The 15,043-nt window shown below is 36.8% G+C and overlaps 1 protein-coding gene across 1 annotated transcript in view; it reads left to right on the top strand.

Annotated features, from left to right (window-relative positions):
* NEGR1 (neuronal growth regulator 1) overlaps window positions 1-15,043 on the top strand; it is a 1,075,199-nt gene that overhangs the window by 370,622 nt on the left and 689,534 nt on the right. The gene's annotated exons all lie outside the window — the stretch shown is intronic.

Genomic DNA, 15,043 nt, shown 5'->3' with positions numbered 1-15,043 from the left:
CATATTTAACCCCCTTTTTTTTTTTTTTCCCTGAGAGTTCTGGGGCAATAATTCTGTGTCACAAGGGACCTTATGTATTTCAGGGACATCAGCTTCCTTCTACAGCCTTTTGTTCTGTTCTTCCAGTCAATTTTATCCCATTTCTCCTCTCAACCCCAATATTCTCTATCTCCTAAATCAATTCACATCAGGCCATTGGTGTATGTTACAAACTTCAGAAATAGTGAAAAGAGGATCTCCAAAGAGACAAATGCTTAACACAAGGAAGTATCAGGTATCACTGGTAATCTGGAAGTAAGACACAGTTATGTAGACCTTCTCACCTTTCCAAACCATCTACAACCAAAAAACCAAACAAGTTGCCATCAAGCCAGTTCTGACTCATGGTGACATCATGTGTGTCAGAGTAGAGCTGTGCTTCATAGAATTTTCAGTGGCTGATTTTTCGGAAGTAGATCGCCAGACCTCTTTTCTTAGGTGCCTCTGGGCGGACTAAAACTTTCAACTTTAGTTAGCAACTCAGCACTTCACCCTTGTACCACCTAGGAACACCCTGTTCAGCTTTAGGGCAAGCTTTATTCTCTGTAGTTTCTCTAGCTTAGTAGTGATTTATGTTGTTATATTGGGCAAATCTTCTGCAAAAAGACCTCTTTAAAGTGTTAAAGATCAAGAATGTCACTTTGAGGACTAAGATGCACCTGACCCAAGCCATGATATTCTCAGTTGTTTCATATGCATATGAAAGCTAGACAATGAATAAGGAACCCAAGAAGAATTGGTGCCTTTGAATTATAGTGTTGGCAAAGAATATTGAATATACCATGGACTGCCAGAAGGACAGACAAATCTGTTTTGGAAGACATACAGTCAGAATGTTCCTTAGAAGCATACTTTAGGCAAGGACCAGTCCCTGGAGAAGGACATCATGCTTGGTAGAGGGTCAGTGAAAAAGAGGAAGACCCTCAAGGAGATGGATTGACAAATTGGCCTCAACAATGGGCTCAAACATATCAACAACTGTGAGAATGACGCAGAACCAGGCAGTGTTTTGTTTTGTTATACCTGCGGTTGCCGTGAGTCAGAACTGAACTGTATGGGACCTAACAACAACAACAACAACAACAACAGTAGTGATTTATAATAGACCTTGTGTGTGTGTGTTTGTACCATTGTAAAACATATGCATACATCCAACTTCTTGTTATGCCCCATCCCTTCAATTTAGTCTCTTCCCTTTTTGGTACCTTTAGCCATTTTATATTTCCCTCACTTGAAAATATATGACTTCATTTTCCTTCTTGTTTCTCTTCTCTTGTATTTCATATCATTTCCATAACACTTTGGTTGTCCTTCCTCCCTTATTCTGTGACTCTGGTGTCTCTCCTTTGTGTGTGTTGGAGTTGGGGGAGAGAGCTGGGAAAGGTGAGGGTCACTTCCATTAGGGTAGTTTAATGACCAAAAAGGCAACCAGTCCACTTACTCTTTGTGCAAAGGGGTATTGTGAACTCCCCTGCACTGTTAACAGGGCAGTAGCCACAGGCAAGTATCAGAGGCCCCTTCTCCATGTGCTCACCTGTAGCCCGGAGTGGTCTTAATGAGCAAGAAACAGCACCCTCATTATCCTCATTGGAGACATAAAACTGGAAAGGATTCCCAAGTAATTTTTAAAACAGCCCTTTACAAAGGGCTACCCTTTCAGTTTACATGCAGCAAAGCTGATCATTATATATACATCCTTTCAGTGGGTTAATTGTGTAGAAAGGGAATGAAGAAGACACACAAATAAATGTCTGTGATAGAGCAGATTTAAATCTCCCTGATTTCTTCAGTTCACCAGAAAGTTCTCAAAATGTTCCCCAGGACATGAATAGGTATAATTTTCCCTTTTGTGCCATAAATGGGTTTTTTATTTTCATGCTACAAAATGGCAGCTGAAATGCTTTGGAAAATATACTTCCATGACATCTTCACCAATATGCTGTATCCTAGTACAGTCAAATAAATTGGATCATTGAAGACCACTGGGTACATTTATGTTCCAGCAGCAGTGAGTGAGAGGGTCAATGGCCTGCATTCTGTTTCTGCCCCTTTTTTCTTTGCTCAGCAGTATACTATTTGGTCCACATTATTTAGTCTTATTTCTGCACTGTCTCCCTCTTCACCTATCCTTTCCATAGATCACTACCATGTGAGTGGTTTGTATTTCTCCCTGGTAGCTCTTGCTTTCCACTCCCTCTCCTGCCTGTCTCTTTATCTCTTTTTTGGTGTACCAGACGTGATCCTGACACCAGGCCTTGACTGAAATCCTCGAGTAGGTCATTCACTACTTGCTATTCCTACATCTTGTTTCTTTTATCTGGATTCAGTAAGTGAAAGTTATAGAACATACAGGATTAAGCAGGTCTGGGAGAGAATTGGATATTAACTCTTTAGGAATTTCAGTGTGGCTGATAAGGCCATCCTGTTGAAAAAGCAGGGTAGTTTCTTCCTAAGCAGCTCGATTTCAGAGATAGCAAAGAAGTGTACATATACTTCCTGAAAATCTGTTCCTCACAAAACATTTATAATTCTACTTTTAGAGCACTGAACCTCTGAGTTAAATATTTCTGTCTCAAAATATCAATATCACAGTAGATTTGCAAGTTTTTACTTTTAAAAAACTTTTAAATATTTATTTTTTACATGTGCAATTTAGTGATACCAATTCCATTAATCACGCTGCACAACCGTCACCAATCTCTGTTGCCAAGTTTTCTATCACCATAAACAGAAACTCCATGCTTCTGACACAATGATTCCCACTTTGCTCCTTCTACCTGCCGCTGGTAACCACTAATAAAATGTGTTCTCTACACATTTGTCTATTCCAAGTATTTCATATAAATGAGACAATACAATATTTGTTCTTACTTCACTCGGCATAAAGTTTTCAAGATTGAATTCTTTTTACTTTTATATGACCTCCATTTTGCAGAACTCCGTGATGCAAAATGATCGCTCCTTTTTGCACTCAAGACCTTACACTGGAAAAAGGTCAAGAGGACTCAGAGTAACCTCTGCTAAGTGAATTACTAGAAAGCAGCACTTCAAAGAAATGGCGAGGGTGTGCTCTAAAGAGCTGTGAACCTGACACAGTCCAATGAAGTCACCTAATGGCAGGTCACAGTGTCAGGGATGGGTTTTTTATACACGTGACTCAGGGAGACTAGACATTTAGAAATTGTTTTGAAACACCAATCTTCCTCCTGTTGTTGTCAGTTACCATTGAATCAGCTCACCCCATGTACAACAGAAGAAAACATTACCTGGTTCTGCACCATATTCGTGATCTTTGGTATGCTCGAATCCATTATTGTGACCACTCTGTATTTTTAGTGCTTTTCGATCTAGAAAGCTCATATTCCGGTACCATATCTGACTATAGTCAGTAGGGATCTATAGGGTTTTCATTGGCTAATTTTTGGACGTAAATCACCAAGCATTTCTTCCTCGTCTGTCTTAGCCTAGAAGCTCCACTGAAGACCTGTCCACGTGGGTGACCCTGCTGGTATTTGAAATAGTAGTGGCATAGCTTCCAGCATCACAGCAAAACACAAGTCACTACAGTACCACCATCTGGCAGACATGTGGTGGAATCTCCCTCCTAGGCTACCTACCTTCAACCAACACCATGGACCCTTTCTGCTAGTTTCTGAAATTTGGAATTCCTTCATTGTATAGGTTCACAAAGGAAAGGGAAAAAGAAAAGTGGGTTTGTGGGACAGTTGCCAAAGAGGATAGGGAAGAAGCACATCATGAAGACCAATTTACAGGACCAGATCAGACATGGCAAAGGTAATCTTAGTATTACTGAACTGTAGGGTCCAAAAAAGTGAAAAAGAAAACTTTCAAATGTTCACCCAGCCAAGACAAATGCTTCTTTTAATTTCTTATAATGCAGTATTTTGTGGAACATATCTGGTAGATAAATGACCAGCTGTGGCGAAGGCCTGGAGCCCAATTTTAAGGTAGTGATAAATATCCTGGATCTAGAGGATTAAATGTTTTTGTAGCTGAGACATAGTTTATGAAAAGATAAAAACACTCTCCCATGTATAGAAATCTCACTCACTGAAACCAAATTTAATTAGCTATGTCTTCCTAGACAAAATTATTGAACAAATATATATATATATATTTTCAGGTGAAAAAATCATTTGTATTGGAGATTTACCTTTCTTTCCCTTTTACAGTATAGCTTATATATTTTCTCAGCTAACATACTTCAAGTGCTCTTCTTTCCAAATTTGCTTCTCATGAGCAAAGTTATCCTCATTTGAAACACGAGAAACCTGGTGGCTGGAGAAAATTATTTCATCAAGTGTAGTGCACTTTCTAGTACGGCAAAGCAGTACAAGTTGTCTATTGTCATGGATTGAATTGTGTCCCCCTAAAATATCTGACAAGTTAGCTAGGTCGTGATTCCCAGTACTGTATGATTGTCTACCATTTTGTCATCTGATGTGATTTCCCTTTGTGTTGTAAATTCTATCACTGTAATGTAATGAGATGGATTAGTGGCAGTTATATTGATGAGATCTACAAGGCTAGATAGTGTCTTAAGCCAGTCTCTTTTGAGATATGAAAGAGAAAAGCAAGCAGAGAGACAGGGGGACTTCGTGCCACCAAGAAAGCAGTGCCAGGAGCAGAACGAGTCCTTTGGAACTGAGGTTCCTGTGCAGATAATCTCCTAGGCCAAGCGAAGATTGATGAGATGGACCTTCCTCCAGAGCTGACAGAGAAAGCCTTCCCCTGGAGCTGACACCCTGAATTTGGACTTGTAGGCTACTAGACTGTGAGAGAATAAATTTGTCTTTGTTAAAGCCATCCACTTGTGGTATTTCTGCTATAGCAGCACTAGATAACCAAGATATCTACCAATTAGAGAGTGAATAAACAAGTCTATCAAATACCCTAATTTTGTTGATAATTTGGGGATTCACTGATATAAAATAAATGAAATTCTTAGTGGATTCAAAGAGATAAAGTACTTTACTTCTTTTCTATGTATATCCTACAGTTCCATTTCTAGTAAACATAAAGCTAAATATAAGTGACTTAACATATACACTATTTCATAAAAACCTAGGACATGAATATACTTTTTCCCTTTCCCCTTAGAAACTGTATAGAGTATAACATAGAGGCTCAGACTGTAGATTCCACATTCAAATCCTTTTCTGGAATTTATTCATGGGCAAGTTAGTTAACATTGCTACAACCCAGTTTCCTCATACACAAGGCTATGAGGATTAAAGGAGCTATTACTCATAAAGCATCTACCACAGTGCTTTGAACATATTGTTATTATACAGGGTTTTAGGAAAATATTTCATGACTAAAAATGTAAGGTGAAAGGAGAGGGTATAAAGAATATTCGGTACATCTTTATATTTTTCGATATTCTGAACATTTTAATATATGTGATACTTCACAAGATATTATGATGTAGGCCACTTTGTATTTATCACTATGAGTTTGTCTTTGAGGAAGAAATTGTTCTCACAATACAGAAGAGGAATCTGAAGCCCACAGAGGTTAATGCAGTGTGATGCTGAGGTTAAGAGCTCAGGTCCTAGAGACAGACCCATTGGGTTCAAATTCTGGTTTTACTACTTACAAGATGGGTGACCTTGGGTCATTAACCTCTCTGTACCTCAATTTCCTCATCTGTTAAATGAGGATAATAATAGTACTTTTCACCTAGGGTTATTATAGGGTTTAATTTGATTATAAAATATGTAGAAGGCTTAGAATAGTATTTGGCTCATAGTAAACACTCTATAAAAGTCGGCTATTATTTTAGTATAATTATTGTTCTGATTAAAGTCATGTTGAAGTTTACACAACTAGAAAGTAGTAAAAGAAGACCTGGAATCCTGGTCTTGTTACTGGAAAGTTTTTATGTTGCTACTGAAAGAGATTATATTTGCCCTAGGCCTCCAAAATTTCAACACTAGTGGTCTAACTCCAGAGCCTGCAGAACATTATTCAAATTTTATTTTTTTTTTCTCTGCTGTTTCTAAATTTTCCATAATGGACATAGGCTAGTTTTACAAGTAGAAAAATAGATGCTAATAGTTATTGCACCTGAATAACTATTCTGTTAAATAGTTGGACCTTGAGGGAATTGGACACAATAGGTGATGGAATCTAGAGAAGTTAGGATCATATGTCACTGTGGGTCGAGAAAAGGAACTAAAGAGGGAAGGAAGGGAAAGTGAGAAACTAGAGGACCAAAAGGAGGTAGGGATATAACAAGAATGGCAAACTTTCTCTTCTCAAGCATTTTCTTCAGGGCTACACTGATGATCCTCAACAAGATGGATTGACACAGTGGCTGCAACAATGGGCTTAAGTATAACAACTATTGAGAGGATGGCACAGGAACAGGCAGTGTTTTTGTTGCCATGTTTAGGAACCTATTCCACGGCACCTAACAACAACAACAACGCTGATGCCATGATGCCATAAAAAGGAATGACATAACATTTTACAAAGAAACATTTTATCATAGTTGTATTAATGAAAGCATTGGCATTTCTGTGGCGTTGTGATTCTATGACTCAGAAGAATTCCATGAATGCATTAAATCACAATTATTTGAATGATAGCCAATTGTTTTCAGTAAAAACTATGTTGAGTGTATATCAAGTAGATTTTAAAGCTATGGATAGAATAATAAATCAGTTATAATAAAAATGGACTTAAGTCCAATATGCCTCAACTGTATTTACTTGTGTCATCAATTTGCACCACATTTGTGAAAAAAACCTTCACTACTCCTGCATGTACACACCCTTCAGTCCAGCCTCCATCTGTGAGACTTACAGCAATTTGTTCTTGATAGATCTTTGGTCTCCGAGGCTCTGGTTGTCCACAAAGCAGCCTGAACTTCTGAAGGGTTTGCAAGAGCAGTTGAAGAAGAGTGAAACATGTAAAATTTGATTCTACTTGCTGAAAGCAAGACCAACTCAAGCCTGAGCCCCTGTGGAGGGTATAGGAGGTTTTAGAACGTGGTGAACTAGTCTCTGATATGCAAATGTACGGACTACCCTCTCCATTACCTTCGAAGGAGTTAATTATTTTGTCTTTACCACTGAATTAAAAAAAAAAAAAAAAACTCTTTAGTATGATTTTTCTTTTGGGGGAATAAACAAGAAGTATTTTCTATTATTTTATATTTCACATAGGGTTGTGTAACAGGAAGTATATTTTGGTTAATATTCCATATTATACTTTTAACCAGAGTTGTGTATATTTTTATCAACATATATAAATGAAATTGCTATGTTTAACTTATTTATTAAGTTTGTAATGATTAACAGCTTAAATAATTTGAAGGTTAGCTTTGAATTGGTATTTTTGCTTAGCTTTTACAGATACTGCTTAGACAGGCAAAATAATTTCAGCTGCAAAGTACTCTTAATGATTATGATTCATGCTGATTTCTGCATGACTTAACTCTTAAACGTAGCTTGAAAAGCACAGTTATTATTTTAAACTTACGGAATACAGCTAGCATGGGCAGGGGCTTTGTTTTATGTACAGGATTCATAAGGGCTACAGTCATGCAAGACCACATCAAGACTGGAGTGAGTTCCTGGAGGAGAAATATTCTCAGTGAATTGCACGTATGTGAAGTAGAACCCGCTTATCCTTCCACCTGTGCTAATATATAAGGAAGCATACCATTTTCTTGGTTTTGTATATTTAGCCTTTCAAGGATTTCCCCTCTTAGCAATAAACTTTGGTGAATTATACTTCATTTGTACTTATGAATATCCTTCTTGATTCATCTACATGGCAGAAACTCTCCACTTACTTGAGTTAAATAATTTTCTTTTGTTATTGCTTCTCCTCTATTTGATTAACTGAATGCCGAATTTTAAATGTATTCAAACACTGTGTGGTAAGCATTTATTGAATCTTTGCTGTATGTACTGCAGTGCAAGAAGCATTGTGGGATTTTTTTGAAGGTAATAGTAGATGTGGATGATAATTTTACCTTTCTTTACTAAGGGTTACCAGCCACTTTTTATGCCTCTGGGCCTTAGAGGGAAAGCATTATTCCTGTTCTAATGGATTAGGGGTCAAGGTAGGCCCCTTTTGAAATGCATAAAGGTCAGCATACCACAGTTGGAGCCTCATCGTGTGTAGATTGAATATTCTATTAGGTGATGCTTCCTGGATGTGCTAGTTTTGTAAACTTTTGCTTTTTTTGCCTTTATTTCTGTGCGGTAAGGCTTGAAAGCATAAATATGGCTTTCCTGTGTGATAGGGAAGCCTGATGGTTTGTTTTGGTTTTTGTGTGTCATATTTGGAAAACCAGAGGTTTCCCATGTAACCTAATGAAAGGCTCCCACAGTAAATTGTCTCCATAGCTCACGTTGGTATATTGTCATACCACAGATCTGTGGTGCCACAGTGCCACTCGCATCATTGGTGGCTTGTATTACCAAATCATGTTTCTCAAAATCCATTTTAACCACCAAAAATTTAAACACATTCAATTCCAATACTGAAAACAAATGCCATTAAAACAAAAAATTAAAGAGAAAAAAAATGTAGGAATGGAAGTGTTATGCAACTGAGAAAGCAACAGAAAAGACAACCGTCAGACATTTTTAAAATCAATACATATGTCATCTCCTTTGAGAAGAGAAAGTTCAACTAAAATTAAAGAAGTTGGGACGCTAGGCTGACTGTACTATGCCATCAAGATGCCGTGTTTACTGTGCTGTGTCAAATAATAATTACAGTGAAGGACTTTTACCCCTTTGAGTCAGAAGATGGTGAGAATTAATGAGGGATTCATTTGTGATATGCTGAAAGTCGTTTAGAAGAAAAAGACTCTTGTAAATGCACATGGATTTTATACTGAACTTGAAAATTTAAGAGTTCATGATAAGCCCATACTTATAGCTGGGATTTAGTTTGTAAAGACTGAAAAATTTTAAGAGAGATTTCTTTCTTGAAAATTAGGTTTTTATTTACTATTGCTTTTTCTCACTCAAATATCTTGAGATTTTTACTCCTTTCTATAAATTGAAAGAACCAGATAGTAACAATGCCACAGATTACTTGTTTATGGGGCATTGGTCGTCGTGTGCAAAAAACAAAAGATAGTAAATGTTATTGTTACCTCCAAAATGTATACAATGGTAATGTAGAGGATTTATTATGCACAGTGCAATCTGAATGGTTCTAAACTTGTTGTGTATTTCAAATCCCTAAAAAGTTACATTGTGAAAATGAGCTGCAGGGCAAGTTTCATTTTTTCCACTGTGATGCAAAAAGCTTCTAACTTTTCTAACCACCTTCCTTCCCTACCACATCTCAGTAGATGGCCTCATCTTCTCCTTACTGGGAAGGCTGGGGACATCAGACGTTCTTTTATAGTGCTATATTCTTCAGACACTGAGCTTCAAAACCTGGACTCACCATTATGTGTCTCGCTTACCTACATTCTGCTTTCCAATAAATGTTGTAGATCCTATTGCCCAATAGTTCTTTCACAGTCCTTCTCCTTTCTCATGCTTCACTACTTCTGTTGTGGTACTTTCACAAATACCTTTTGAATAGCCTCCTCCAGTCTTATTTTTATCACCCACTCCATTCTCATCCATTATACACATGTGAAAATACTTTTCCAAATACCTGTTTCTCCTCATTATATTCAAGTTCTGGGGCCAAACCTTCTATCCTGCATTATAGTAAAACAGAGCTAATCCTCCTCGGAAGAGGACTTCTGTATTCTGTTGGCCTTGCTTAAGACCCTCTTATAGTCTCCATCGGGCATTTCATCCCATTTCAACTGCTTTAATTATATAGTGAGCCTAGCCAAAGCTTTGTTACGTAACAAACTCTCTGCAATATCCTTGTTCTCCATATTCTCATATCCATTTCTCACAGTACTTATCAATGTCTGTCTAGAATTTTAACTTTTCATCTCATCTTTCTGTCTTCATTGTTAGATTGTCATTCTTTATGGAAGGGATCTCTGTCATTTTATTCTTGATAGCTCTTGATGGTTCTGACAAGGTCTCCCACAAATGTAAATTAGGCATTTGGAGTGTAAGCGATGAGGTTGATGAGGAAACTGTTGTTATGAAAGCACAGAAGGGGGGCATATACGTCAGCCTAATAATTTTTTTTTTTTTTTTAATGTAGGTATGGAAACCCTGGTGGTGTAGTGGTTAAGTTCTGTGGCTGTTAACCAAAGGGTTGGCAGTTCAAATCCAGTTCAAAAACCCAGGTGCTCCTGGAACACTCTATGGGCCTGTCTACCCTGTCCTGTAGGGTCGTTATGAGTCAGAATTGACTCGACTGCAACAGGTTTGGTTTTTTGGTTTGTTAATGTAGGTATACCATCTTTTGCAATGTTGTTGTTAGCTGCCATCTAGTAGGCTCTGACTCATGGCAAACTTATCTATAACAGAATGAAATATTGCCTTATCCAGCATCATCTTCATGATCATTGATATGTTTGAGTCCATTGTGGCTAATGTATCAACCCATCTCATTGAGGGTTTCTCTCATTTTCATTGGTCCTCTACCAAACATTGTGTCCTTTTCTAGCAATGGGTCTTTTCTGATGATTTGTCCAAAGTAAGTGAATTGCAGTCTCAGCATCTTTGCTTTTAAGAAGCATCCTGGTTGTATTTTTTCTAAGTCTGATGTGTTCGTTCTTTTGATAGTCCAAGGGGTATTCAGTGTTCTCTGACAACCCCACAGTTCGAATGTACCAGTTCTTATTCTGTCTTCTTTTTTCTCTGTCCAACTTGAGCATGCATATGAGGTGATTTAGAATACTACTTGGATATGTAGAATGTTATCTGGCTTTGAATAAATCCTTTCACATGGAAAATTTAGAATAACCTTTGTTGAGTGGACTGCAATGCTGTGCATAAATGAAAGGGTAATGTGGTGTAATCAGCTGGCAACTAATAATGGTTTTTGTTTGAATTTTTCTTTGTTGTACTTTTAGATGGAATTTTTATTTTTATCAATGTAATATACAAAGTTTAAAAGCCAAAGAGTAATACAGTACAAGGTCTTCCATTACTATGTCTCACTACTCAGAGGCAAAGTTATTACTCTTGGAGCTGTTTCTTCCGCATATATCTCCATTTTTCTAAATAATATTCATATTCTATTATTTGGAATTTTTTCAATTTCTCATGAGTTCTCCTGGAGGTTTTCTCTCTCTTGTACCTCGTCACTCCCCCATCTCAGCATATCCTCTGTATTCTCCCACATTTTCTTCCTCATCTCCTTTTAAAATTGTATTAAAATTTGGGGTTAAATTAATAGTTGTCACCACAATATTACAACTAGATAGGTTGTTTACGTTTGGACTACATACTATGCAATCATTACACTTTCTTTTACAGCTTAAAAAAAAACTGTCTTTAATAAATGCTTTTTTTTTTTCCTGTTGCATAGTTTTCTAGTTTTCTATATGCCTACATTTAAGTTGCCTGAAAAATCGTCAACTTAATGTTTTAAAAGTTTTGGTTATGTTTTGTAAGCACTTATATTGTTAATATCCAGGAATTGTTTCTTATCCTCTGTTCTTCATTGCAGCAGCATTCTTCACTTATCTGAGACCATTAATGATGTTTATTGTTTGTCTCTTTTTTCTTTCCTAAATGTTTTTTTGTTTCTTGCATTGCGTTTATTTTCTTGGTGTCCTTTTGTTTTGTTAGGCTTATTTGTTTTTCTCAAATGCTTGTGGATACTTTCTGTCTAGTTATATTAAGGAGAAAACACTAGAAAATTGACTGGTAGAGATGTATGCAGGAGCTGGTTTCAACCGTAGAAAAATTGTTGCTGTTAGCTGCCATCAAGTCAAGTCACTCACCTATTCATGGTGACCCCATGCACAGTGGAACAAAATGGTGCCCAGTCCTGTGCCATCCCCATGACTGGTTGCAGATCTGACCATTGTGCGCCATAGGATTTTCACTGGCTGATTTTCAGAGGTAGGTCACCAGACCTTTCTTCCTAGTCCATCTCAGTCTAGAAGCTCCACTGAAACCTGCTCAGCCTCCATTGACAGACAAGTGGTGGTGGTGTATATAATCCAGTCATTTCTTTTGAACCCCCCAAAACATTTTTCTTCAAAGTTTTTTTCAAAGAAAAAAAATGTCCTATGAATTGACAAAGTGGCTGCAACAACCGGCTCAGACATAGAAAGGATTGTGAGGATGGCGCAGGACCAGGTAGTGTTTCATTCTATTGTACGTAGGGTCACTATGAGTTGGAATTGACTCGAAAGCACATAACAACAACATATCCTTTATGGGGTGGAATAAGAGCCTATCTGCCAGCTTTTTTGTCAGGTGGACAGGGAAAGGAGCTATATTTCACTGTTTTAAAGGTCAAATTCCAGTTATTATTTTCACTATGATGCCTTGACTTTTTTTTGTTTTTTGGCCTTGCCTTATTTACTGTTGGACATAGTGTCCCTGACTTTGGAGTCTCTGGTGTAATTTCCCTAGTTGCATGAGGTGGGGAAGGGTCTGAATTATACAAAATTTAAACTCATCATCCATTCTTCATCTCTACCCCTTACTTGCACTTTACAAGTTTGCCGATGTCTCTGATTTTCTAGCCCTTCTAAAATTTTGTGGCTCAGAAAGACTTGGTTTTTTTGTGGCCAATGTTGAGAAGGCACTTAGCTTTCAGCTTTTCCTACATTATTAAGTCACCCATCAACTTCTCATCTTCCAAAAAGATTCTTTCCATTTCTCATCATGTCCATTTTTATCCTTTTGGGTTATTCTCTTTCTTCTTTACTGACAATGTCATTTTGGGAATAATTGAAGATATAAGAGTATTCAATCTGTAATATTTAACCCCCATTTAAAATTTTCACAATGCTTTTATATTGATGGTCTGATTTGATCCTCACAATAATCAGGTATGTTTACAGAGGCAGTGCGTATTATCCTTGTTTTTGAAGTTGTGAAAATAGCTTCTTGAGTTGTGTTGGATAGTTGTTAGGTAGCAATTTTAGGACAATAATTTAATTTTATCTTCAGTGCTCTGTATAATAAATCAAAAATTTCAGGATAGAAGACATAAGGACATTATCGGAACCTCAGAATTAAATAAAAGAAATGGATAAATAACCTTTAGAATCATGGCACCAAAAAGGGTATTTTAAATATCAAAAAAGCAGTCCACATTATTTAATTTTCTTTTTTTATTTAACTCTTGTTTATTCAAAGAGAACAATGCACTTTCCATATTTAAACTAAGTGATGGTTGTTGCTGAATCTAATAGATTTTTCAGGCAGCTCTAAGCTAATGGGGTTCGGTACAACTTATATCTCTCCCACCATCATGAAGAAACATTCGATTACTAAAATAAAAGGCTCCTATTTTCCTAAATGGTTGTTGTTTTCAGTTACTGTCATGTTGATTCCTACTCATGGTGACCCCACGTGTTAAAAATGGAATGGCTCCATAGGATTTTCAAGGCCATGACCTCTCAGAAGCAGGTTGCCAGTCCTGTCTCCCGAGGCATTTCTGGCTGGGTTGGAGGTGCCAACTTTTGGCTAATAGTTGAATGGTTAACCTTTTGTACCACCTGAGACTCCTCTTAAATGGTAAAACCTACATAAAGTGTTCTGGGAAAACATCATCTTTCTTCTCTTAAACACACTTTTGAAAATGTAACTTTAGCAATTTAACAAGACTGCTGGACTGTGTGATTGGTAACTCATTCCTCAAACCTGTCCCCTCTTACCTGAAACAGCAACAGCAGCACCAGCAGCGGCAGCAGCCAAGGAGATACAGCTTGGAAAACAATTCATTCTGGTAGATGGTGAAATTAAATATTCAATTATACCTTTTAAGGCTGCAGCTATTTTCTCCTTTTAGCTTTTTTCTTTCTTTGTTCTGTTCTTAGGGATTTTATTTATTTATTTATTTGACCTCTACCTTGACACTATTCTCCCTAATATTTTGTCCATTTTTTTTGTAAATGAAAATATTCACCTTGAAATATTTTTTAATAATGATAAGACAATAAAGGTATCCAACCCTACATATGCTCTGAATTTTTTTTTGAAAACAATGAATTTTACCCCTTTCCTTACATTAAACAAAGGTTTGTGAAGGTTGTCTAGATTCAATTCTTATGGTGCCTTTAAAGTGGCTATCTAGAGAAAACCAATGGTGTGATAACCTCTCTGACCATTTTGAAGGTACCTAGATCCCCTTAAAGGTAGTGAATTTATGCCAACAATAGCAAGTAGTTGCTTTAATGTTTTAAAATCTTTGCAATTGAGGCACAAACAGGAACTTTCTGTTTTTGCTCAATATTCTTCAGTACATAGTATATATAACATCTTTTGGACTGTTTCTAAATAGTAACTATATAACTTTTATATAAAACCTCCAGATTAAATTTGCTTTTAAAAAATCATCTCCCAAAAGATGAGAGATATAGACAATATTTTTTTAGAGGCAGTAAGATTAAAGTGTTCGGAAAAGAAAGATTTCTGCTCAAAAACCCTGGTACATAGACAAACCAATTTTGCAAATAAGAAAGTATCACAATAGAATTTCTTTTTGTTTTACTTAGAAACTCAGAAAGCATTTTGCTTTTAAAGTAATATTTAAAAAAAATAGCAACTCACAAATATTGAAATATAGACAACTGGCTACAGCTGAAATCATTCAAAAAATTCTACCAACTTTTATAGCCAACAGCCAGTCTCCCTCAATCAGACTCACTTATCAGGTGTTAAAAATAAATAGAATGGAAACCCTCTGGCTGGATTTAATGTATTCCAAGTTTGCATATTCACAGGGAATCTTCCAGTAAATATGAAATGAAATAATAGCACTGAAATTTCAGAGTACTGTCAGAGGTACCCACCTCATTACTCTTATTTCCTGGGTCATGTACATATTACATAAGCTGATGGAATCTGCATTTCGTCAATGGTCTAAATTTGGATGGAAAGTTTTAACTGTGTTTCAAGGT

The sequence above is a fragment of the Elephas maximus genome, chromosome 3, assembly GCF_024166365.1.
Source record: "Elephas maximus indicus isolate mEleMax1 chromosome 3, mEleMax1 primary haplotype, whole genome shotgun sequence".
Lineage (NCBI taxonomy): Eukaryota > Metazoa > Chordata > Mammalia > Proboscidea > Elephantidae > Elephas > Elephas maximus.
Note: the sequence above shows the minus strand (reverse complement) of the source record. Positions and strands in the feature narration are given on the sequence as shown.